The sequence below is a fragment of the Heteronotia binoei genome, chromosome 17 (genome assembly GCF_032191835.1).
Source record: "Heteronotia binoei isolate CCM8104 ecotype False Entrance Well chromosome 17, APGP_CSIRO_Hbin_v1, whole genome shotgun sequence".
NCBI lineage: Eukaryota > Metazoa > Chordata > Lepidosauria > Squamata > Gekkonidae > Heteronotia > Heteronotia binoei.
In genome coordinates, this window is record NC_083239.1 from 40877398 (window position 1) to 40904681 (window position 27284).

At 47.1% G+C, this 27284-nt stretch overlaps 1 protein-coding gene and 1 pseudogene across 1 annotated transcript in view; both read left to right on the forward strand.

Moving 5' to 3' along the window:
• The window catches only part of LOC132586072 (interferon-inducible GTPase 5-like), a 410404-nt gene that overhangs the window by 130987 nt on the left and 252133 nt on the right, over positions 1-27284 (forward strand). The window lies entirely within an intron of this gene.
• Positions 9411-9464, forward strand: LOC132586557 (U5 spliceosomal RNA; annotated as a pseudogene).

Here is a 27284-nt window from a genome sequence, read left to right on the forward strand (position 1 = left end):
ATGACCCTTCGACATCCATCATCTTTCTCCTGCTTGGTGTAATTCTTTGTGACTTAATTTTTTTATAGCATTGAGATCTATTGTAGCTGTGAAGTACATATTATTTTCATTTGAACTTTATAATGTGACCATCAGTATTTGGCATATGACGGTTTATTGTCACTGTTAAGAAAGAAAGAAAGAAAGAAAGAAAGAAAGAAAGAAAGAAAGAAAGAAAGAAAGAAAGAAAGAAAGAAAGGAAGGAAGGAAGGAAGGAAGGAAGGGAGGGAGGGAGGGAGGGAGGGAGGGAGGGGAGGGATTTGAATTCAGGTCATATAATGGGTCAAACAGACATTCTGTAGCATGCCTATATTCCTGGTATAGCCTGGGAATTGGGCAACTCTACTCCCTCACAATCCCTCACAATCACTTCAAGAGAATTAGAATCTTAAGAGATCTAGGTAACCATTGGAGATGAGTCGGAACACTGTGTTAAGTATCAGTTAAGATCAGGATATTTCTCAAATCCCATCCCCTTTGACTGCCACCAGAGGATTTGTGTCTGCTCCTGTCCTCTTTCACACATTCTAGGTCATCTAGAAGGGTAGATAGAAGGCTGTTGATCAAAGGTAAGTTACCAGGGCACATGCACAACCACATAGTAAGCCTATGACTCCTACCAAGAGATGAGAAGAATTTTGAACTTGGGAAGCAAAATTATTCTTGGTGCTTCCAAGGGATGTGGTGGATTTCAAGCTCCCTGCCTAGTCACATGGATCCTTTGGTAAGTGACCACATTGAATGTTGTTACAGATTCAGAGAAATTGACCCATTGGAGAGAGTTTTTACATCAGCTCTCATACTGTCCACCACCATGGAGATGCTCCCAAGACTCTTTGTCTTCTCTATACTTCTCGCTACAGGTAAGGAAGGGGTGAGTAGAAATACTGAAGGAAGAGAAAGCATGATGACGAAGATAAGCAAAGCATTTGATGCAGGGACCATGTAGGAGGGTGGAGAGCCAGTTTGGTGTAGTGGTTAAGTGTGTGGATTCTAATCTGGGAGAAATGGGTTTGATTCCCCACTCCTCCACTTGCAGCTGCTGGAATGGCCTTGGGTCAGCCATAGCTGTGAGGTAGGTGGGGCTGAGAGAGCTCTCACAGAAGCTGCCATTCCAGCAGCTGCAAGTGGAGGAGTGGGGAATCAAACCCGGTTCTCCCACATAAGAGTCCGTACACTTGACCACTGCACCAAACTGGCTCTCAGGGTGATCTTGGGCTAGTCACTCTCTGTAAGCCCAGCCAACCTCTGGAAGGAAGGGAGAATGCTGTTCTTCATGCTGGTCTTTCCTTCCCATCTGTAGGAGCTTTTCTGCAGTGCGAAGTTTGTTCTGGCCCTGGCAGCGACTGTACAGGTGTTGAGAAACAAACCTGTGCTGAAAATGAAGACACCTGTTCCATCATCTCTATTGAGGATTCTCTAGGTCAGTGTGAAGGGCCATGAACCAGGTCAGGGGGGTGGATGGGCTGCAGATCCAGGCAAGATCTTTTACTGCTTGGATGGAGATTAACTTGGATGCTGGACCGGCCAGGCTGGCTTCACGTTCCATATGGTCCATTTGCAATGTCTTCTGCCATTGTCCTTGCATGATTCCCAATTTGAATCAGTCCTGCTCCTTCCCAGGAGTTGTAATGTCTCCATTTACAGCGCACGTCTCCATTTAGGTCACCTGACTGAGTTGTCAGGGATGCTATAGACCAAGGGTGTCAAACATGCATCCTGGGGGCCAAATCAGGTCCCTGGAGGACTCCTATCAGCCCCCAGAACAACTGGCTGTCATCCACGACCTTCTCCCTCTCTCTTGCTTCCTTCTGCATCACAGCTTGCTTTGCAAGGCTTGCTCAATCGCACAGGAGCTACAGAGCAAAACCTCTATTTTCTCTATTGAGGCTCCTCCCGTGGGGAGAGAGAGGGGAGAGGGAGAGCTTGTTTTTCCAGGCTCGCTCAATCGCACAGCAGAGCAACTGAGCCGAGCCTCTCTCCCTTCTATTGGCTGAGGCTCCTCCCTCTCCTGTCCCCTGGGGAAGGAAGGAAAGAGCCAGAGCTTCCTTTGCCCAGTTCCCTGGATCCCATGGAAGAAATACAAGGAAAACACCTTTAAGACCAACGAGTGCTAACGTTTTAAGCATGTTTTAAGTCCCCCCTTTAAAAAAAATCTTTGTGTTTGTCTGTGTCCTTTATGAAGTTTATATCTCTGTTACCTAATCTTAAATAGGTGCACACATGACCTGGCCCGACATGGCCCAGCCCAACATGATCTCATTTATGTCATATATGGCCCTCATAACAAATGAATTTGGCAACCCTGCTCATCGTGGACTAGGTAGCCCCTATAGCCCCATTCAGCTCTGTGATTCTAGGATGATTCAAGGGCCAATACAAGTGCAGGCGTCTTCTGCATCAGTGTTCCTAGGTGTGCCAGCACCCAGTTCTGCATAGAATATAATTAAAAGTTTACCTGGGATTATCTCACTAAATATCCAGGAGGGCTGGAGTGTTTTAGAAAAATCTGGATGAGAATATTGGTGCCTGGATTCTAACCTTCCCTGCTCACAAATTCAGCTATCCACCTGAACACTGAAGAATGAAGTAGGAGTCTGTAGTAGAGGGGGCTGAACTAATATCTGTAGAATGTAGAATTCCTTCTGTAGGTTAACCAGACTGACCTAACAACAACATTTATTTATATCCCGCCCTCCCCGCCGGAGCAAGCTCAGGGCGGCTAACAACATGATTCATACGTTTATTATACAAAATTGAGTAAAACTACATTAACAGTTTAATCAAAATTCTAATTAAATTTCTAAAATTAATAAAAATGTACTAGTGCTATGTTTACTTTTATGATGGCGGTTTTCTTGACAATTTCCTTCTTCGTCAGCGAAGGCCAATCGGAAGAGGATGGTCTTGCAGGCCCTGCGGAACTGTTCAAGGTCCTGCAGGGCCCGCATTTCCTCTGGAAGTTGGTTCCATAGGCGTGGAGCCATAGAAGAGAAAGCCCGGTTACGGGTGCTTTGCAGCTTCACCTCTTTCGGTCCGGGAATGGTCAACAGGTTTTTCCCGGCTGACCTCAGTGCTCTCTGGGGTTCATATGGGGAGAGACGGTCCCTAAGGTAGGCAGGTCCTCGACCATATAGGGCTTTAAAGGTAATAACCAGCACTTTGTAACGAACTCGGTATACAACTGGCAGCCAGTGCAGTTCACGTAGCCCAGGCTGTATGTGCTCCCACTTAGAAAGCCCCAACAGCAGTCTAGCCGCCGCGTTCTGCACTAGCTGCAGCTTCCGGGTTCGGTACAGAGGTAGCCCCATGTAGAGGGCATTACAGTAATCCAGTCTCGAGGTGACCATTGCATGAATCACCGTTGCCAGATCTTGACGCTCTAGGAAGGGAGCCAGCTGCTTTGCCCGCCTTAGATGGAAGAAGGCTGACTTGGCAGTGGCTGCGATCTGGGCCTCCATCGATAGTGAAGGCTCCAGTAAAACTCCCAGGCTCCTGACCCGGCACGCCGCTTTCAGCAGCGCCCCGTCGAAGACTGGGAGAGGTATTTCCCCTCCCTGAGCGCCCCGACCTAGGCAAAGGACTTCTGTCTTCGCTGGATTCTTCACCATTATTCTTCACCTGTTTTCTTCACCATTATTCAATCCATCCCCATTCTGATAACTGATTCCCTGTTGATGCCTATATGCAGGGGTGGAATTCTAGCACGAGTTCCTTTGCATAGTAAGCTAAACACCCTTGATGTAGCCAATCCTACGAGAGCTTACAAGGCTCTTTTTTGTAAGCTCTTGGAGGATTGGCTACATCAGGGGTGTGTGGCCTGCTCTGCAATGGAGCTCCTGATAGAATTCCATTCCTGCCTATACAATATTATCCCCAGAGATTGGATCCAGACGCATGAACGATAGGGGCAATTACCCATTCCAAACAGGTCTATTCATTGGTAAATTCTAATTGGTTCAATAGAACTTACTCCCAGGAAGGGGGGATGGGACTTTGCCCAATGTGTAATGCTTTACATAAAATGTGGGCCCCCTTCTAGTTTGGTTCTGCCTAACATTCAGGAATGTTTTGCCTTCTGTTGGGTTCAAAGAAGTGTAGGGCCAATACCCAATGTGTGGGGCAGCGGATCTTAGCGATAAAGACCATCTCCCATAGCAGCGAACGATCACCATTCCTTGCTATGGGGGATTGGACACCATGCACTTGTGGACAGAGTTCTGGCCCATCTCTGACCATGTGTGGTGCATGAGAAACTTCTCTGAGGGATCCTTGCAATGTCCAAGTCCTCCATCCCATCCCAACCCCTTGCCACACATTTCTGACCATATGTGATGTATGAGAAAGTTCTCTGGGGGATCCTTGCAATGCCCGAGTCCTCCATCCCATCCCAACCCCTTGCAACACATCTCTGACCATGTGTGATGTATGAGAAAGTTCTCTGAGGGATCCTTGCAATGCCCGAGTCCTCCATCCCATCCCAACCCCTTGCAACACATCTCTGACCATGTGTGGTGCAAGAGAAAGTTCTCTGAGGGATCCTTGCAATGCCCAAGTCCTCCATCCCAACCCATCCCACTCCTCACAGCGACAGTTGCTTTGCCTTTCACAAAAGAGACCTCTTACTTTTTGTGGCCGCTGCAGATAACGTCACCCTTCATATAACAGCGAAAGACTGTGCTTCTTCTGATTCCTGTTCGACTCCTGAACAGCACCTAAATTTGGGGAATAGAAGATACATCCATTCTTACTCAATCTGTTGCGTTGATGCTGACTGCATAAAGGGATCACCTAAGCGTAGGCATACCTTTTATTTATATTTCTTGTTGTCCCTCATCCTGCCCCACCCCTCACATTGTCCTTTGATCCCTTTTCCAATGCCCCTTATCCTATGGGCACCCTTCTGCAATGGAGGTTGCATCCCTGGTGGGTGAGAAAGACATGCTTTTCTGCTGTCAAGCCAGTGTGGCAGAGCGGTGAAGAGTGTCGGACTAGTATCTGGGAGCCTCAGGTTCGAATCCCCATTTGTACCATGGAAGCTTGCCGGGTGACCTCGAGCCGGTCACTGCTCTTAGCTGAGCTACCTCACAGAGGTGTTGTGATTGTAAAATAGAGAAGAGGAGGAGGATGTAAGCCCCTTGGGGGACCCACTGGGGAGAAGAATGTGTTAGGAATGAATTATTTCAATTCAATATATAATCAGCAGCATTTGCCATTCATTGCATTACAATCACTATACCAACATACTGTCCTAATGAAGAAGTACACTAAAATACTCAGGATGTATAGCCCTTCTTGCTGAGAATACATATGTAAGAACTGAATTAGTTTAATGTATGTTGTGGGATAAGAAACCAGTAGCCTGTATGGCCTGGGCCATATCAGCCGTGACGTGATGATGATGATATTAGATTTATATCCCACCCTCCACTCCAAATCAGAGTCTCAGAGTGGTTCACAATCTCCTTTATCTTCCTCCCCCACAACAGACACCCTGTGAGGTGGGTGGGGCTGAGAGGGCCCTCACAGCAGCTGCCCTTTCAAGGACAACCTCTGCAAGAGCTATGGCTGACCCAAGGCCATTCCAGCAGGTGCAAGTGGAGGAGAGGGGGAATCAAACCCGGTTCTCCCAGATAAGAGTCCACACACTTCACCACTACACCAAACTGGCTCTCTTGGCACCAAACGTGGCGTGTATCTAGGGTTGCCAAGTCCAATTCAAGAAATATCTGAGGACTTTGGGGGTGGAGCCAGGAGACACTGGGGGCGGAGCCAGGAGCAAGGGTGTGACAAGCATAATTGAACTCCAAGGGAGTTCTGGCCATCACATTTAAAGGGACAGCACACCTTTTAGAATGCCTTCCTTCCATAGAAAATAATGAAGGATAGGGGCACCTTCTTTTGGAGCTCATAGAATTGGACCCCCTGGTCCAATCTTTTTGAAACTTGGAAGGTATTTTGGGGAGAGGCACTAGATGCTATACTGAAAATTTGGCACCTCTACCTCAAAAAACAGCCCCCACAGAGCCCCTGACACCCGCAGATCAATTCCCCATCATTCCCTATGGGAATCGTTCCTGGAGGTGCATAATGGCTAGGGGGGTGGAGCTTCCCCCGCCGGCCAGCTGGCTGGGGGAGGGGGGAAGCCTGTAAAACCAGGGGATCCCCCGCTGGGACCTGGGGATTGGGAAGCCTACGTGTATCTTATCTTCTGAAGAATGTACTGGAAGCTTCTCCCCCCTCCTTTCCAGAATCAGAAAGGAAAGGGGAGCCAAGCCTTCTCCAGGAAGTCCTTCGTAAGATAAGATACACGCCGTGTTGCAGCCAGTAGGACCCAGGCACACTGTGATTGCACCGGGGGGGGGGCGAAGGGGCGGGAAGGGAAGGGAAAGGAGACCCTGTACAATAGGCCCTGTACTAAGAGCCCTGTAAGCTCTTGGAGGCAGGGCCAGGTGGCAGCAGTGGTGGGTGGGAGGAAGAGGCGAGCAAACTAGGTGCTTCCCTGGGGCACCAGGAGGGGGGGAAGCCCAATTCAGTGCCCCCACCCTCCTGGCACCCTAGGCAACTGCCTAGTTTGCCTGGGCGAGCTGGGCCTGCCTCCAAGAGCTTACAGGGCTCTTAGTACAGGGCCTATTGTACAGGGCCTATTGTACTCCAGGAGGATTGGCTACATCAGGGGGTGTGTGGCCTAATATGCAAAGGCGTTCCTGCTACCAAAAAAGCCATGCTTATTGGTCTCCCATCCAAGTGCTAACCAGGGCCAACCCTGAAAAGATCTGACAAGATCAGTCTCACCGAGGTCATCTAGGTCTTAATCCACTTAAGCTATCCATGAGAGAGAATCATCAGTTGCAACAGTGCCCTGATGAATGGGTTGGAGAAGATCCGTTTTAATTACAGCCAATGTTCCCTCTAAGCTGCAGAGCCTTGTGAGCAAAAATTCTACTTTGTGAGCTTGCTGGCATTAAAGTTTTGAGCGACTGCATGAATGAGTGTGCTCTGGGGTCCTCCTTCCCGAGCTAAGACAGAAATGTGTGAGCTGGAGGCTAAAAATCTGTGAGCTAGCTCACGCTAACTCAGCTTAGAGGGAACACTGTTGACAGCTGATTTTAATATAAGTCCTAGCAGGGCCAAATGCCTTCTTAAAATAGTCCATCCGATGTTCGAGAATGGCTGTTCTGAGAAGTCGCCTCCTGGAATACATACATGCATCACCTAATAACAGAAGTATCCCTTCATCTTTAGTCTGACTGGTTTGCTTTCCTTAGATGATAATGCATGTTGATTTGAAGGATTAATCCATCTACGGATTGCCTGAAATGCACATGACCAGGGCTTTTTTTGTAGCAGGAACTCCCTTGCATATTAGGCCACACACCCCTGGTGTAGCCAATCTTCCTGGTGCTTACAGTAGGCCCTGTACAAAAAGCCCTGTAAACTCTTGGAGGCGTGGCTACATTAGGGGTGTGTGGCCTAATATGCAAAGGAGTACCTGCTACAACCCCCCCTGCATATGATTAAGTTGACTCTCCAAATTTTTAACTGGTCTGTGACCTTTATTAAAAGCCCCACTATAAACAAGAGTAGGAGCCCCGTAGCGCAGAGTGGTCATCTGCATTCCAAGCTCTGCTCATGACCTGAGTTCGATCCCTGTGAAAGCTGAGTTCATGTAGCTGGCTCAAGGTTGACTCAGCCTTCCATTCTTCCGAGGTCTGTAAAATGAGTACCCAGGTTGCTGGGGGGAAAGTGTAGATGACTGGAGACGGCAAGGACAGACCACTCTGTAAAAAGTCTACTGTGAAAATGCCGTGATGTGACGTCACCCCAGTCGGAAATGACTGGTGCTTGCACAAGGGACTGCCTTTTACCTTTTTTTACTACAAACGAGAGGGTTAGTTGGGGTAGAACAAGATTCTGCATATAGATGCATGATTCATTTTTTTTCCTGCCGGGACTGCTGTTTTTAAGAGGAAGGTCAGTTATTGATAGGGAGAGAAAGGTTCTTAGAGGTTCCTCCCTGAACTGCTTCTCCAACTGACCCGTCAATTCCTACCATATTCCCCAGTCAGAAAAAAAACAGCTTGGATCCGGTGGCACCTCTTTAAGACCAATAAAGTTTTATTCAAGGCATAAGCTTTCATGGGCAGACATGCGGCCTTCCTCAGATATATTGAAATGGAAAGTAAGTAGTGACTATTAAGTGAGGGACAGTTGTGCTGTCTGCAGTGTGAAAAGAGAAGTGGAATATTGTGCAGTATTAGAAGTTTGAAAATATTGGATTTATATCCCACCCTATACTCTGAATCTCAGAGTCTCAGAGTGGTCCCAATCTCCTTTACCTTCACACCCCTGCCCCCACAACAGACACCCTGCGAGGTAGGTGGGGCTGAGAGAGCTCTTACAGCAGCTGTCCTTTAAAGGGCAAGTCCTACAAAAGCTATGGCTGACCCAAGGCCATTCCAGCAGGTGCAAGTGAAGGAGTGGGGAATCAAACCCGGTTCTTCCAAATAACTTAACTACTACACCAAACTGGCCCTCAGGTTTGGCTTTTTCAGCCAAGATGAAAGTGTGAAGCTACAAGAAAGAAGACTCTCTGGTTTAAATGTGTTTAACAACAACGCTGGAGTCTCTGTTTTCACTTTCCCTCTCCTTATGTTAACTCCCTTTTCGTCCTGCATCCGGTAGCACCAACAACTGACGTGAATGGAATACAATGCCCGGCCTGCTATTCTACCAAGGGAAGTTGTGTTACTGAAGATATCAATTGTGTTGCGGATGAACTTCATTGTGTTGACATGGAGACATCCAAATCTGATGGTAAGTCTGATTTTGTATGCAATAGATGAGCTGTTGGCAGTTCTTTTCCCTTTTCTTAGTTGCGTTGAGTTTTGTGCAGTGGTATTTATATATATAGCAGCCCCGTGGCGCAGAGTGGTATAGCTGCAGCACTGCAGTCCGAACTCTCTGCTCATGACCTGAGTTCGATCCCTGGCGGAAACTGGGTTTTCAGGTAGCTGGCTCAAGGTTGGCTCAACCTCCCATCCTTCTGAGGTCGGTAAAATGAGTACCCAGCTTGCTGGAGAGAAAGTGTAGATGACTGGGGAAGGCAATGGCAAAGCACCCTGTAAAAAGTCTGCTGCGAAAATGTCATGATGCGACATCACCCCAAAGTTGGAAATGACTGGTGCTTCCACAGGGAACTACCTTTACCTTTTTATTTATATATGCAGACATTTAGACCCCATTTTTCTCCCAGATGGGGGGCCCAAAGCCCCTTACAACATCAACATGCCCCTCCTCCATGTTATCTCCTCTATATAGTGAAGATTCCCAGGTGTTGCTCGCAGCTGCTACTGAAGCAGACACTGGTTTCTCTTCAGATTGCATAAATCTTTTGCCTTTTACTAAAGAGTTCCATGGAGAGGGCAGCTGCTGCCAAAGTAACTGAGCCCATATCGAGAGGGTGAGATATAAATCTTTTTTTTTTTTTAAATTAACTAATTAACTTTAAAAAAAAATCTGCACAGCTGATTAAATCTCCAGCGGCCAATCAGAAGCCTTGCTGGTGTCAGGACCCTGGCAATTCAGTGATCACAAACAGCCCACTTCATGAATGGCAGTTTATTGGTACATGATATGTTCCCTTACTGTTACATGCGGATGATACAGTCTTACTATCTTGTTCCAGAATTGGATTAAAGCGTTTGCTTGTTCGCTGTATCACCTTCCTTAACAACAATAAGCTCCTATTGAACTATGACAAATCTAAAATTGTTGTTTTTTTTTCAACTCTTGGAAACCAACTAAATGGTCAATAGGCGGCAAAGAGATAGAACAAGTAAAATACTACAAATACCTAGGAATTCATTTTCAATATAACACACTTTGGACTAATCATCGTAACTGTATAATTAAGTGAGTCCATGTTAGCGTTGCAGCTATCCAGTGCTTCTTTCACAGCAGAGGCAATCAGTTTATCCCAGCCGCGCTAAAAATCTTTAAGGCTAAAGTGATACCACAGCTTTTATATGGGGTCCCAGTGTGGATCGCAGCCTTGGATAATAACATTGAAGGTGTCCAATCAAAATTCCTACGGAAAATTCTGGGATTCCCAAAGGGAGTACCATATGCAGTTTTGTGTTTAGAAACAGGGACGAATCTTGCGGAAACACAAGCATGGCTAATATCACTTAAATACTGGCTACGGCTACATTTCCACTCTGACTCAGAGAGCATTTTATATCAACTGCTCTCAGAATCTAATTTGTCAAATTGGCTAGTATTTATTGAGAGGAAAATTAAATCTATGGGCATTGATTTAGATTCACTTCTTATGCTATCCTTAAAAGATGCTTTTTTGAAACTTAAGCTCAGAATTCTAGATATTGAAATGCAAACGTTATATAGCCTGGCCAACAAGTCTTGCTCCCCGCTGAATTTCAAACTTCCTCTCTCAGTAGGGAAATTAGCGTCGTATTTCTCCTCTCTACAAGCTCCACAGCAATGACGTGCGTTCTCGTTAACGAGATGTAATGCATTACCATCTGCTATCCTATTTGGTAGATTTAACAGGATTGAGTACTCTAATAGACACTGTCTTTGTAATTCCAAGTGTATTGAAACTATTTCCCATGTATTATTGAACTGTCCTCTTTATGATGATATTCGTTGTATATACCTGAAAGATATCTTAGCAGATATGTTGGGCTGTGCTGATTCAGGCAAAATCCACAAACTTTTAAATGACACTTGCGCTGAGGTAACTAGATTGATGGCTAGATTTCTCCAACAGGCCATGGAAATACAACAGAGAATGGTTCTGGAATGACCTCATTTTATTTGTTTTAATTATTTAATTATTTAAACTCGACTCATATATATTTTACTTATTTTATGTATACTAGCTCCCTATGTACTCTACAATCTAGGATTTTATATTATTTCTATTTCTATTTTACTGCTAAATCTGTTTTATGCCAATAAAGGCTTGCTGTTTGTATGTATGGTACATACAAAGTCCAAGGCAGGATGGACTTTGCGAAAACTGTGCTGGTGCGCTTTTAGCCCATAGCTTTAGTCAAAACCGTTCCATTTTTGAAGCGAAGCAGGAAGCTGCGGTCCCTCCCCCCAAGTTCTTCCCATGTCATTTGCAGGTGAACATAATCTACAAGAGTGACTTTGGTATCCCTGGTAACCCTTGAGACCAAGCTGAAGGAATTTGATAATTGTTACACAGAGATAGGCACAGTGCAAAGCAAGGCAGTGAAGAGCAAAATACTTCAGACAGAAAATAGAAAAAAAAATGGCAAAGGAAATTTGACAGCTGGACAAAAGCCAAACCTGTACCCACCCACTTTCTCAAAACACTTTGTGGACACCAGGAAAGGCGTTGGTGCTGGTTACCATGGTATCCCAAGGCACCACAAGAGGAACCCCTAGCCTAGAATCATGGAATAAGAAATCAGCGCAAACAGAAAACCCTCCACAGTGTGATACACCATTCTATTTCCTTAATTTTTTATGATCTTTGGAAAGCAGTTCTTTGGAATAAAGGCTTGCCTTGACTTTTCATCTTGTCTTCTATATCCAGGTTATAACCTCATTGACGCCGTCATGAAGGGCTGTGCTTCCAAGGGTATTTGTAAAGCAATAGAAGGAAAACAGCCCTCCCCTGTAAAAGGATCTGGCTGGATGCTCGTAAAGGGCCAATGCATCACCAAGACTCCTCCAGTTGGTAGAGGACCTCAGGCCACCAGAGTCTCCCTCCCAACCTTCACTGGTCTCCTGCTGTTGCTGAAGATTCTCTTGTGAAAGGGCACCTGTCTGAGACGACAGTCACCTGCGCTCAGCTGTATCTCCCTGTTACCTGAACAAGACTCCCTCTGAATGCAAGATCATCAGTACATCCATTGGCTCTTTTGTTTGTAGTAGCCAGAGCAAATAAACACCAGCTATAAAAGGAATGTGGATCTACTGTTATGTCCTGTCTAGGTAGAGGAAGATGGGTTTGTTTGTATTAAGTGCTGCCAAGCTGCCTTTGACTTTCCTAGGAATGGTCTTTTCTAGTGATTTTTGTCTCCTATTATGCCACCAAAATATAGAATCATAGATTCATAGAGTTGGAAGGAATCTTCTTCTAATGGCCAATCCCCCAGACAATGCAGAAAATTCACAACTACCTCCCCACCCCCAAAGACTCCTGCTCCATGCAAAGAAGATGGCAAAAATAGCTTCAGTTTGGTCATCATAGTTGCTAGACAGTGCCCATGCTTGATTGGATCTAGGACCCACTGCTTTGTCTCTCTAGCAGCCCCCAGTATATGTTAAGAACATAAGAGAAGCCATGTTGGATCAGACGAATGGCCCATCCAGTCCAACACTCTGTTACACAGTGGCCAAAAAACCAGGTGCCATCAGGAGGTCCATCAGTGGGGTCAGGACACTAGAAGCCCTCCCACTGCACCCCCCCCCCCTCCCAAGCACCAAGAATACAGAGCATCACTGCTCCAGACAGAGTTCCAACAAAATGCTTTGGCTAATAACCACTGATGAACCTCTGTTCCAGATGTTTATCCAATCCCCTCTTGAAGCTGTCTATGATGGCTGCCATCACCACCTCCTGTGGCAGTGAATTCTGCATGTTAATCACCCTTTGGCTGAAGAAGTACTTCCTTTTATCAGTTTTAACCCGACTGCTCAGCAATTTAAAGAATGTTAAATTCTTTCTGCTGGCTTTCTTCATTGTCCAACATTCATACACTCATCCATGGTAATGAAGAATACCTTTTTGGCTATTTTTTTCCTGTTGAATCTACATTGTCCTTTAGGGACATGCAGTTGGATTTTTACTCCCCAAGGCCCAGGGCTTTTTATGTAGTCGGAACTCCTTTGCATCTTAGGCCACACACCTGATGCAGCCAATCCTCCAAGAGCTTACAGTAGGTCCTGTACAATGAGCCCTGTAAGCTCATGGAGGATTGGCTACATCAGGGGCGTGTGGCCTAATATGCAAAACAGTCCCCGCTAAACAAAAAAAGTCCTGCCAAGATCCAACCTGAAGGTTGCCTTGTAGGGCCAATGAACTGGACATTCAACTTCTGATGACCCTATGAATTAATGACCTCCCAAACACTCAATTTTTGACAGGCTTACTTGGCTCTACTAACTGGGGGGCCATGGCTACCTTGATCGAGTCAACCCATCTCTTCACAACACCTTCAGCATTGGGCAGGCTCTTCACCTGGATTTCACATGATTTATCCTTGGTGTGACTTAATTGTGCCTTAGGTCTTGCTTGGGGGTAGGGTTGTATTGTATTCCAGTTTCTCCAGGATTTTGTTTTTAAATTAAAACAACAACAACAACAACAGGAGGCCCACTTCCCAGAGCAGTTCATGTTCTAATGGCCAGGTTCCCCCAGGATCATAGGACTGAACAAACGCTTCACTTCTTGCTTTGTTTTACTGCCATTGGATCCTACACGTTTTCATCTGGCCACATTAGCAAGTCATAATGCACCCCCTTCTCCACTCAGAACAACTGCTCACTGTTGGAAGGGGTAGGAGAATCTCCCAAGAAGTACATTGCCCAAAAGGTAAAGTTACATTCATGCAGATACAGTTCACATTTAGGTTGCAGTCAAAAAGAGCCCTGTGGCGCAGAGTGTTAAAGCTGCAGTACTGCAGTCCTAAGCTCTGCTCATGACCTGAGTTCGATCCCTGGCAGAAGCTGGGTTTTCAGGTAGCCGGCTCGAGGATTGTGAGGCACTCCAAAGGGATCTGTTGAGGCTGGGTGAGTGGGTGTCAACGAGGCAGATGAGGTTCGATGTGGCCAAGTGCAAAGTAATGCACAATGGGGCCAAGAATCCCAGCTACAAATACAAGTTGATGGGGTGTGAACTGGCAGAGACTGACCAAGAGAGAGATCTTGGGGTCGTGGTAGATAACTCACTGAAAATGTCAAGACAGTGTGCGATTGCAATAAAAAAGGCCAACGCCATGCTGGGAATTATTAGGAAGGCAATTGAAAACAAATCAGCCAGTATCATAATGCCCCTGTATAAATCGATGGTGCGGTCTCATTTGGAATACTGTGTGCAATTCTGGTCACCGCACCTCAAAAAAGGATATTATAGCATTGGAAAAAGTGCAGAAAAGGACAACTAGAATGATTAAAGGTTTGGAACACTTTCCCTATGAAGAAAGGTTAAAACGCTTGGGGCTCTTTAGCTTGGAGAAATGTCGACTGCGGGTTGACATGATAGAGGTTTACAAAAGAATGCATGGGATGGAGAAAGTAGAAAAAGAAGTACTTTTCTCCCTTTCTCACAATACAAGAACTCATGGGCATCCAATGAAATTGCTGAGCAGTCAGGTTAAAACGGATAGTACTTCTTTACCCAAAGCATGATTAACATGTGGAATTCAATGCCACAGGAGGTGGTGGCGGCAGCTACAAGCATAGCCAGCTTCAAGAGGGGGTTAGATAAAAATATGGAGCAGAGGTCCATCAGTGCCTATTAGCCACAGTGTGTATATACGCGCGTGTGTGTGTGTGTGACACAGAGTGTTGGACTGGATGGGCCATTGGCCTGATCCAACATGGCTTCTCTTATGTTCTTATGTTCCAGGTTGACTCAGCCTTCCATCCTTCCGAGGTTGGTAAAATGAATCCCCAGCTTGCTGGGGGGAAAACGTAGATGACTGGGGTAGGCAATGGCAAACCACCCCGTAAAAAATGTGCTGTGAAAACGTTGTGAAAGCAACATCACCCCAGAGTCGGAAACAACTGGTGCTTGCACAGGGGACCCTTTCTTTTTCCTTTTGCAAAAGGAGAGAAACGAGCCTACTCTGAAGAGTACTTTTTCTATCTCAGTTGGCTTGTCCAGTGTCGCTTGTGTGGGAGTAGGAGGGTATTGTATCTTCAGGAGAGACCTGCAAAGACATGTGTCTCCGTGGAAGACCATGTAGAGGGAGTGAGAGGAGAAAGGGAGAGTGGGGTTCAGAGGGAAGCTCCCAGGTTATGACAAAGAAGAAGAAGAAGACTGCAGATTTACACCCTGCCCTTCTTTCTGAACCAGAGTCTCAGAGCAGCTTACAATCTTCTTTATCTCCTTCCCGCACAACAGATACCTTGTGAGGTGGGTGGGGCTGAGAGAGTTCTCACAGCAGCTGCCCTTTCAAGGACAACCTTTATGAGAGCTATGGCTGACCCAAGGCCATTCCAGCAGGTGTAAGTGGAGGAGTGGGGAATCAAACCTGGTTCTCCAAGATAAGAGTCCACACACTTATTCAAGTATTTTGTTACCCTGGGGCTTTTCTTTCATTTTATATTCCTGGTACAGCCTGGACAACTGGGCAACTCTATTTCCTCACAATCTGTTGTGGTAAAAGAGGAGTCACTTTAAGAGAATTAGAATCTTAAGAGATCTAGGTAACCGTTGGAGATGAGTCAGAATTCAGTTTTTGTGCTCAGTGTCAGTTAAAATGAGCCATTTCTCAAAAAGCTGATGACCATCACTGGCATCTCCTGAACATCTCCTATTGGGCATTTGTATTGTAAGACAGCAGGAAAAGGCTACACATGGATTAATAGATTCTCCCTTTTGGCTTCTCCATCTTCTATCTGATGGAGCCACCTGCCCTCTCACCATCTCCCCACAATCCTCTCTCACCCTCTAACTACTTTTCCAGGAGTTATCCTGGGGAGAGACCTTGACCAAATCCCATTCCCTTCAACTATCACCAGAGATTTATGTCTGCTTCTGTAAAGGAGTCTGAGTAATCATATCAGGTACTTTCAAGTAATGTTCCTCAAGGTGCTGACACATGGGGTATGGACTTTTACAAACAGATGATACGAGACTTACAAGCATAAAAACACACACATCTGTCTTAAAGGACCAGTTTCATGACAAGAACATAAGAACATCCAGTGCCTCTCCTCAAAATACCCCCCAGGTTTCAAAACGTTTGGACCAGGGGGTCCAATTCTATGAGCCCCAAAAGAAGGTGCCCCTGTCCTTCATTATTTCCTATGGAAGGAAAGCATTTAAAAAGGTGTGTGGTCTTTTTAAATGTGATGGCCAGAACTCCCTTTGGAGTTCAGTTATGCTTATCATACCCTTCCTCTTGGCTCCACGTCCAATGTCTCCTGGCTCCATCCCCAACGTCCCCAGATATTTCTTGAACTGGAGTTGGCAACCCTACCCAGAAGTCTGGCAACCCTACCAGCAATCGTCATGCAGACTTCCTCCTGCACCATAAACTGGTACCACTGGTGGACTTCCTGATGGCACCTGGGTTTTTTGGCCACTGTGTGACACAGAGTGTTGGACTGAATGGGCCACTGGCCTCATCCAATATGGCTTCTCTTATGTTCTTGTGAGGCAGGCCTGACAGGATGCCCAAGACCTGCAGCCCCTGTTGCCTGCAAGAAGACCACAGCATGGGGAGAAGCAAAGAGACCCAAGACACATCCCACTGTGAAGGGGAAAGCAGTACAAGCAAGAAGAGTCCTCAGGCAGCACTAAGACATGGCAGGGAGTCCCCCAGATGTGGGTTTGCGTCTCCTGCATCCATGTCACTCCTGCCAAATGTGCAGAAGTGGCTATTCCAATCTCTTAGCTTCAAGCACAGGTTGTGTCACCGGATCAGGAAATTGTTCTGAGCATTGGATATTGTGACTCTCTGGATTCATGCTCTCTGGGTGGTGTGCAGGGCATTTAGGTTGGGGGCTAGCATAGGAAAAGAAGAGAGTGGATCCGTGAAATAATAAGTGATATAAAGTGGAAAGTTCAGGTCCATAACTACAATGGGGCCCATATAGGGCTGCCAAGCTCCCAGTCCAGGCGGGGAATCTCCCATTCGGGAAGTTCTCAACCCACTGGCCCACATTGGGCTGGTGGGGGGAAACGCCCCCTGCATCGCTTATGCGATGATGTCACCCGGAAGTGATGTCATCAAAATGGCAGTGACCGTGCAGGGCTGCTCTAGGCGTTTTCCTGGACACTGTAGCCATTTGGGAGGTAAAACTCTATGGTACGATAGGTACCATAGAATTTTAACCTCCCAAATGGCTACAGCGTCTGAGGAAACCATTGAGTTTTCCCGGAAATGCCTGGAGTGGCCCCACACAGGAGCCACCATTATGATGACATCACTTCCGGGTGATGTCATTTCGTCATGCGCATGTGCATCATGTATACAAATGTCCCCCACTGGGGGATGAAGAGGACTTGGCAACCCTAGGCCCATAGGGTCCCAGCCCTTCCACCCTTACCCTTGTGGAAACTCCTGGCCCAATTACAGCCAAGCTAGGCAGGCATGTGGGCTCTGTCCCCCAATCGGTGCTTTTCTGTCTAGCCCGCCTGTGCCTTCCTGCCTCTTGTATATTGCATGCTGCCTATCCGCAGCCCAAGCCTGCAAGGCAAATACAAGCCTACAAGGCACCTTCAAGTTCCTTTCCAGACTCCAGGTGGGATGAGGAAAACACTGGCTGATTCTATATTCATGTTTGGGTCTGATTTTCTGAGCACTGAATTCATCTACACTCGAAATTTTGCTCCTGGACTTCCCCTCCACATTTGCTTGCTTTACTGGAGGGGGGGAAGGGGGGCAGGTTTAAGAGTTCCTTTGTTCTTTCTTGAGAAACGAGTTTATTGCCCTGTTTCCCAGGAAAGATATCATCTTTATGACCCTGTGGAATGCGCTTCCTGGAAAACCCTCATTCAAAAGCAGTCTTGGAAAGTCAGGCGCAACTCCGTGCTGAAAACGGTGTCAGAGCCAATTTAGGAATTTAAATGTAAATGCCAGTCAAAACACCGGAGCAAGGCAGAAGTCAAGGCACATTGTAATATAGATGATCACTTTTGAAAGTGCAGCATTACTAGATCTTTTGCCCTGTGTAAAATCAGCCTTTGGTGCCCCTCCCACAGGCCTTTCCAGCATGATCTCCCACCCCAGCTGCTTGCTGTCCTCTGCTGCTTCTCTCTAGGTCTGCTGCTTCTTTCCTCTGGCTTCTCAAGAGCTTTCCTGCCACCGGGCCATGGCAGATTGTTCCTCTGGATGCTCCCTCCCCTCTCTGCCTTCTCATGTAGTATGGACTGGCCCCCTCCCCCGCTAGCTGAGCTCCCCCCTCCAGGCAAGTGCATCCCTGCAACAGGTGAATTGCGACTCCAGAGAGAGAACTGCAGGCTCGCAGCTTGCCTGAAGGAAGTGCCTGTTTGCATAATAAGTAACACACTCTGACTCTGAGTGGGAAGAAGGAGAAGAATTAGGGTTGCCAAGTGCAATTCAAGAAATATCTGGGGACTTTGGGGGTGGAGCCAGGAGACTTTGGGGTGGAGCCAGGAGCAAGGTTGGGGCAAGCATGATTGAATCCCAAAGGGAGTTCTGGCCTTCACATTTAAAGGGACCACACACGTTTTAAACGCCTTCCCTTTATTGGAAATAATGAAGGATAGGGGCACATCCTTGTGGGGCTCAAATAATTAGACCTCCTGGTCCAATCCTCTTGAAACTTGGAGGGTATTTTGGGGAGAGACACTGGATGCTATGCTGAAAATTTGGTGCCTCTACCTCAAAAAACAGGGGAGCCCCCAGAGCCCCAGATACCCGCAGATCAATTCTCTATTATACCCTATGGGAATCAGTCTCCATAGGAAATAATGGAGTGCCCAGCAGACATTTCCCTTCTCTCTCCCCTGCTTTCTGATGACCCTGAAGCAGGGGGAGGGCCTCCAAACCAGGGGATCCCCTGCCCCCACTTGGGGATGGGAGCAACCCAAAAAGAGTAACGTGGAAAATGGAGCAGGAAAAAAGCACTGAAGCATCCACGATAAACCAGCCTCAAGAATAAATAATTTCTATTCATATAGGAGTTATTGAGGGGCCTGAAGGGCTCCAGATTTTGTTCTAAACCTACATATTTAATATTCTAGGACGGGGGGCACAGGAAGGAAACAAGGTCAGAAAAAGGTTGAGAAACACTGGTTTAGACTACAGACCAAGCTTGCGGAAGCCACGTGTGAAACGGGGCAATATGCGCATCCCTGTTGCGCCGATGTGCCTTGCTGTCGTTATGATCTACACCAGTTATGTCTAGAGAAGAACTGGAGTGTTGGACTCTGTTTTCACGGCTTGTCTTATCACATTCCAGACCTTTTTCTACAAAAACAAGGGCCGTTTTCCCACTGACCTTACTCCGGAGCGACGTCCCTCTTCACTGCGCAGCGTCTGCGCGGATTTCCCACCAACTGCTGCGCACAACCAGAAAGCCCCGCGGCTTTTGCGCCACAGATGTAAACTGGTTTTTGGCGGTGTACATCTGCGACGCAAAAGCCGCGGCACTTCCTGGTTCCGCGCAGCAGTTGGTGGGAAATCCGCGCAGACGCTGCGCGGTGAAGAGGGACGTCGCTCCGGAGTAAGGTCAGTGGGAATACGGCCAAGAACTCTCATCGTGAACTTGAGCTTATGGGACTCGGATGTGATACCATTGCACCTTTGTAATAACTCTTGCACAAGGTTTCTCTGTTTTGTATACAGATAGAAATTATTTATTCTTAAGGCTGGTTTGTCGTGGATGCTTTAGTGCTTTTTTCCTGTCCCACCTGGCAACCATAAAAAGACTGGCAACCATAAAAAGAATAAAATCAGAGTCCAGTGTCACCATTACGAGCAACGAAGTTTAATTCAGGAGGAGAGCGGGTTTTTTTAAAAATTTTTATTTTGGTGATGTTGCTTTGGGCCCTCAGCCCCTGCCACTTTCCCCAGCTGCCCTCTCCACATGTTTTTTTTTTTTTAGCTATGGGCCTCTCCGAGTCCCACAGTTTGGTTTTCAAATAACATATATGGCATGGCCAGATGCATCATGCTGGTATTGACCTTTAAAGCCCCATATGGCTGTGAGAGCTGGACCATAAGGAAGGCCGAGCGCAGAAGAATAGATGCTTTTGAGCTGTGGAGCTGGAGAAGACTCTTGGACTGCAAGACGATCTAATCAGTCAGTCCGAAGGGAAATCAGCCCTGACTGTTCCTTGGAGGGTCAGATGCTGAAGCTGAAGCTCAAATACTTTGGCCACCCAATGAGAAGGGAGCCCTCCCTGGAGAAGACCCTGATGCCGGGAAAGACAGAAGGCAAAAGAAGAAGGGGACGGCAAAAGACGAGATGACTGGACAGTGTTACTGATGTAACTAACAGGAATTTGAGCAGACTTCGGAGGATGGTGGAAGACGGGGGGGGGGATGCATTGCTTTGTCCATGGGGTCACTAGGAGTCGGACTCGACTGTGCGACTGAACAACAAATGGCTGCAGACCTGCCTATTTATGGGACCGTCTTTCCCCATATGTTCCCCAGAAAGCACGGCATTCAGGAGCTCAAAACTAAGCTCTACACGGACCAGGGCCTTCTCAGTGGCAGCACCAATGCTGTGGAATGCTCTCCTAGAGGCCATAAAGAGCCCAGCGGGATCTTTCCCAATTCCGCAGGGCCTGTAAAGCTGAACTTTTCCGACAGGCCTATAACAACTAAGTGGGAGAAGGCTGCCCCTCTATGCTGCTGAGTGATACCTTCAGAAGGGCCAATAACAGATAAAACAGTAGAATTATGATGTCAATATACTCTGATCCGCCTGTGTTAGAATTCTTGTATAGCACCAAGTATTCAATTAAAAATTATTTGTTCAAGTTTAATCATTTTAAAAATTGCAACTGAAATTGTTGCTTTTGACATGACTGTTAGCTGCCCGGAGTTTGTTGTGGAGGGGGCAGGATATAAATCTAAGGTAAATAAATAAATACAAAACATCATGGATGGAAATGCATGTCCACAAGCACAAAGATATCCTAAGCAAAACAGCATATCCACGTGTTGTGCAGTTGTCTCGGGTGGGGGGTGGGAATATTTTCAGCATTGGCTTCTGTAGATTGTGAATTCCCCCTTTGTTGCTGAGCATCGGATTATCTCATTTTGGTGGAAGTATTACAAGTCAGTCCTAAGGGAAATCAACCCTGACTGTTCCCTGGAAGATCAGATGCTGAAGCTGAAGCTCAAATACTTTGGCCACCCAATGAGAAGGGAGCGCTCACTGGAGATCCTGATGCTGGGAAAGACAGAAGGCAAAAGAAGGAGGGGACGGCAAAAGATGAGATGGCTGGACAGCGTGACTGATGTAACTAACACGAATTTGAGCAGACTTCGGAGGATGGCAGGAGGGCCTGGCATGACTTTGTCCATGGGGTCGCAAAGAGTCGGACTCGTCTGTGCGACTGAACAACAACATTACAAGTAGCTCGTGCCAATAGGAAAAGAAAAGCATTCTATCTTGTTTCTGACACCTGTCAGCTACAGCCATGGCTTCCTTCGCTGGTGAAAGCAAACAGAAGGCAGAACAGGCCAGAGACCACTGCCCAAAGGAGGCAGAAGATGGTCTGAACAGGGGGAGAGGCTGTGGATGAGGAGAAGAGCATCTGCTTGGCACACTGACAAAGTTCCCAGGTTCTATCCCTGGCACCTCCAGCTGAAAGGACCATGAGAGTAGATGATGTGAAGGACCCCATCCTGAGATCCCAGAGAGTTGCTGCCGGTCTGCATACTAGGGATGCCAGCCTCTAAGTGGGACCTGGAGATTGTGTGGGGTTACAGCTCATCTCCAGACTACAGAGATCAGTCCCCCTGAAAAAAATGGATGATTTGGAGGCTGGGCTCTGTGGCATTGGACCCCACAGAGCTCCCTCTCCTCCCCTGGATCCAGCCCCAAATCTTCAAGAGTTTCCCAATGTGGATACAGCAACAGCCAGAGGTCACTGCGGGACCTGACAATTTACTGAGAATGGAATACTCACCTGGATAGATGAAGGGTCTGATTCAGGATAAAACAGATTTGAGTGGCCAACAAACCAGGTGCAATCATGGGGGGTGGGGGGCACAGTGAGAGGGCTTCTGGTGTCCTGGCCCCACTGGTGGACCTCCTGATGGCGCCTAGTTTGTTGGCCACTGTGTGACACAGAGTGTTGGACTGGATGGGCCGTTGGCCTGATCCAGCATGGCTTCTCTTATGTTCTTATATTCATGTGCTCCAGGAAGGAAGGAAGCACAGGAATTTAATCCTTATAATGGTTCAAATAGACATTCTATCATATGCCTATATTCCTGGTACAGCCTGGGCAACCAGGCAATTCTACTCCCTCACAATCTGCTGTGGCAACAGGGGAGAGTCACAATCAGAATCTTAAGGGAGCTGGGTAGCCGTTGGAGATGAGTCAGAATTCAGTCTCTGTGTTCAGTGACAGTTAAGACGAGGGCATTTCTCACAAAGCTGATTACCATCACTGGCTTTTGAAGGTAACATTCATCTCCTGAACTTCTCCTAATGGGCATTTGTGTGGTGAGATAGTAGGAAAAGGTTACCCAAAAATAAATAATACTATTCTCTCTTTTGGCTTCTCCATATTTTGATGGAGCCACCTGCCCCCTCACCATCTCCCCACGATCCTCTCTCACCCTCCAGCCGCTTCTCAAGGAGTTATCCTGGAAAGAAAACTTCTCCAAATCTCATTCCCTTCAACCGCCACCAGAGGATAGGTGTCCGTTCCTGTCCTCTCTCACACATACTAGAACATCTAGGGGTTTAGATAGAAGGCTGTTGATCCAAAGCAGGGGTCCTTTTGTAGAAAAATCGGTGGTGGAGCTCATCCAGGGGATTGTTATACAGCTGCACCTACTATTCAATGGGCATGGTGGGGAGGAGGAGAGGGAACCCTCAGAAAAGTTCAGAAGCTGTGCTCCTGTGAGCTCCTGCTGAATCCAAGGCCTGATCCAAAGGTAAGTTACCACAGTATGTGCGTGGCCACATAGAAAGCCTGTGACTCCCTTCAAAAGGTGAGGAGAGTTTTGAGTTTGGGCTGCAAAATTATTCTTGCTGCTCTGGAGGGGGTGGCAGATTTCCAGCGGTCTTGTTACATGGACTCAGTGGTAAGTGACCACATTGGATGTTGTTACAGATCCAGAGAAATTGCCCCATCCGAGAGAGTTTTGACATCAGCTCTCACACCATCCACCACCATGGAGATGTTCCTAAGGCTCTTTGTCTTCTCTCTGCTTCTCACTACAGGTAAGGACGGGGCGTTGAGTACCCCATGAGGGAAGTCTTCTGATGGCTTCACTTGGGATATATCCCACCGGTGTCACTTGGTTGAAATGCAAACAAAATGGCTGAAATCCCCAAGGTCACCGGAGAGCTGGAAGAAAGCAGTTCTCTCTCTGCCTCTTTCCTGATCCCCTTCTCAAAACTTTTGATGTCTTTGACTTAACCCTCCTGTGGTTATCCCCAACTGGAAGGAACCATAATTATGGACAACTGCATTTGCTTATCCCTTTATCCCCTGTAAGGGGCTTTAATAGCAACAGTGATGATGATTTATGCTGCTGGGAGGTGGGGGGAGAGTTTTTTTTTTGGGCAGGAATGCACAGGGATGTAGTTCCGGCTGGCTTGGTGTCAGGGGGTGTGGCTTAGTACGCAAGCAGTTCCTGCTGAGCTTTTTCTGCAAAAAAAAAAAAAAAAAAATCTGCCCTGCCCTTTATTCATAATTTAATGCAACCAAATGCCAGATCCTTGCAGACTCTTTTGAAAGAGTCAGATTTTTTGAGTATATCATGACTAACGTTATACGAAAATAGTGCTTTGCCCCCAAAATATTTGGGGTTTTTACTAGATTTCTTTTAATGTTTAAATGGTTTAAAGGTTTTAAAGGTTTTAAATGTTTTAATTATTTTAACTGTTTATATGCTTAAACCTTATTTATGTTAGATTCTATGTTGTGAGCTGCCCTGAGCCACTTGCTGGGAAGGGCAGGATATAAATCACTAAATCACTAAATAAATAAATAAAAATATTTAGATTTTATATTTTATTTACAAGGCAATGTTATGCTCGTCATTCCTGGTGCTTAGATGTGGAGGTGCAGACTTTATTATTTTATTGTTGTTAGTATTAAGGGTTTTTTTTTTAATGTAAAACGGTATAATGTGAACAAAACTGAAAAACTTAATACCCCGCCCTTCTCTCTGAATTAGAGACTCAGAGCGCCTTACAGTCTCCAATAACTTCTCCCCCCAAAACAGACACCCTGTGAGGTGGGTGGGGCTGAGAGAGCTCTGGCAGAAGCTGCCCTTTCAAGGACAACTCCTACAATAACTATGCCTGACCCAAGGCCATTCCAGCAGCTGCAAGTGGAGGAGGGGGGAATCAAACCCGGTTCTCCCAGATAAGAGTCTGTCCTTTCAAGGACAACCTCTGCCAGAGCTATGGCTAACCCAAGGCCATCCCAGCAGGTGCAAGTGGAGGAGTGGGGAATCAAACCCGGTTCTCCCAGATAAGAGTCTGCCCTTTCAAGGACAACCTCTGCCAGAGCTATGGCTGACCCAAGGCCATCCCAGCAGCTGCAAGTGGAGGAGTGGGGAATCCAACCCGGTTCTCCCAGATAAGAGTCTGCCCTTTCAAGGACAACCTCTGCCAGAGCTATGGCTGACCCAAGGCCATTCCAGCGGCTGCAAGTGGAGGAGGGGGGAATCAAACCCGGTTCTCCCAGATAAGAGTCTGTCCTTTCAAGGACAACCTCTGCCAGAGCTATGGCTGACCCAAGGCCATCCCAGCAGCTGCAAGTGGAGGAGTGGGGAATCCAACCCGGTTCTCCCAGATAAGAGTCCGCGCACTTAACTATTACACCAAACTGGCAGAAGAAGAAGAAGATGATGATGATAAGCCTATTAAAGAAATGATGATGACGAAAAAGATGATGATGATTGGTGAAATACTGGAGGGGGGAAAGCATGAAGATAAGCAGACCATTCAATTCATGGGGGGTAATCTGTGTGGTGTGGTGGTTGGAGTGCCTGACTAGGAGCTGGGAGGCCCAGGTTTGAATCCCTGCTCTGCCCCGAAACATCTCGGGTGATCTTAGGGGCCTCCCTTCTTGTCAGCCCAGACAACCTCTAAAAGAGAGTCGTGAAGATAAAACAGAGGAGGGTAAAATGGCACTCTCTACGCTGCTCTTTCTTTTCTGTCTCTAGGAGCTTTTCTGGAGTGTGAAATTTGTTCCAGCGCTGGCAGTACTTGTATGGGTAAGAAAGAAACCTGCAAAGGTAATGATGACGTCTGTGCCATCATCAGTGTGGAGAGTACTTTAGGTAGGTGCAAAGAACCATAAACTGGGTCGGTGGGGGGAGGGGGATAGACAGGTTGCAGATTCAGGCAAGGTTGTTAAATCCCTGGATGGAGATTGGCTTGGGAGCTCGACGGGAGAGGCTGGCTTCAGGTTCCACACCGTCCATCTGCGGTCTCTGATGCCACTGTTATTGCACGAGCCCCAAGTTGTATCATTCCTGCTCATCTCTGCCAATCTCCAGGTGGGCTCTGCAATTCTCCGGAAGCTATCATCGATCTGCAGAATACAGAGATCCCATAGAGAAGTGGCAGCTTCACAGGGAGGACTCTATGGATTACATCCTTACTCCATTCCCTCCCCAAATTCCGCCCTCCCCAGGTTCTGTCCCCAATTCTCCAGGAATTTCCCAACCGAGAGCTGCGACCCTCATCCTGCTCTTTCTCAGGGCCTGTACTCAGAGCCGGATCGACATATTTCTTGAGTGAGGGCAAAACCAAAAAATGGCGCCCCCACTCCAAAAACGGGAGGCCTCCCCCCACATTTAAACACCCGGCGGCATGTTTAAATGGGGACGGAAGCCATGGGGTTTGCCTCTGCTGCCTCCCCGCGTCGTGCAGAGACTGCAAAGGCAGGCAATCTGCCTCCCCCTCCCCATGTAAATGCTCTGTCGGATGTTTAAATGGGGAAGGAAGCCCGGGTGCTGCCTTTGCCGTCTCCCCACCCTGTGGGGAGATGGCAAAGGCAAGCGATTGGCCTCCCTTTCCCCATGTAAACACCCCATTGGGTATTTAAATTGGGAGGGAAGGTGCGGGGCTTGCGGGGAGGCTGCAAAGGCAAACGATCTGTCTCTTCCCCCATTAAAACAACCTGGCAAGGTGTTTAAAGCGAGGGGTGGGTGGGAGCCACAGGGCGGCTTTTGCTGCCTCTTTACATTTCATAGAGGTGTCAAACGTTGCATAAGAACATAAGAGAAGCCATGTTGGATCAGGCCAATGGCCCATCCAGTCCAACACTCTGTATCACACAGTGGCCAATATATGTTTGTGTGTGTATATATATGCAGATCTTTCTCCCCACTCCAGCTCACCCTGGAGGAGGGTGCCCAATTCAGTGCCCCCCTCTGGGGGCGCCCAGGGCTTAATGCCCCCTCTGCCCCTCCTAGATCTGACCCTGACTGTAATATCTCCGTTTGCAGTGCAAATGGGACAATTCAAGTGCCAGCGTCTCTCTCCTGCATTGCACTGTTCCTTGTTGTGTCTCCTCTCCCAATTCTGCATTGAATAAAATTAAATTTCACCTAGAATCGTCTCCTTTTGCAAACCATCAAGGTGGGCTGATTTGTTTTAGAAATATCTGGAAGATAGTGTTGGTAGCTGGATTCCAGTTACCTCTGCCCACTAGTTTAGCTGTTGTCCTAATGGCTGAAAATGTAGTAAGAGTCTATAGTGAACTAACGTCTGGCAAATGTGTAGCATTTGGTTCACAAGGCTGAGTTGCTTTCTTTAAATTTTTCAGCCCAAGCCCTGTTCTGACAACTGATCCCTTGTTGATGCCTGTATGATATTATCCCCAGAATTTTGATCCACACAGATGGCTGATTTACAAAATGGACACCATGCACTATCTTAAGCAGGTCTACTTACTGCAGTCGGAGCCCTCTGCTCATGACCTGAGTTCAATCCCAGTGGAAGCTGGTTCTGGTAGCTGGCTCCAGGTTGACTCAGCCTTCCTTCCTTCCGAGGTCGGTAAAATGAGTACCCAGCTTGCTGGGGGGAAAGTGTAGATGACTGAGGAAGGCAATGGCAAACCACCCCATAAAAAGTCTGCTGTGAAAACGTTGTGAAAGCAACGTCACCCCAGAGTCAGAAATGACTGGTGCTTGCACAGGGAACTACCTTTACCTTTTTACTTACTGGTAGATTTCTATCAGTTCAATAGGACTTAATTCCAGGTAAGGGGTCATGGAACTGTACCCACTGTGTAATGTTATTCATAAAATGTGACCCCCCCCCTCCTAGTTTGGTTTTGCCTAACATTCAGGAGTGTGTTGCCTTCTGTTTGGTTCAGAAAAGAGTAGGGC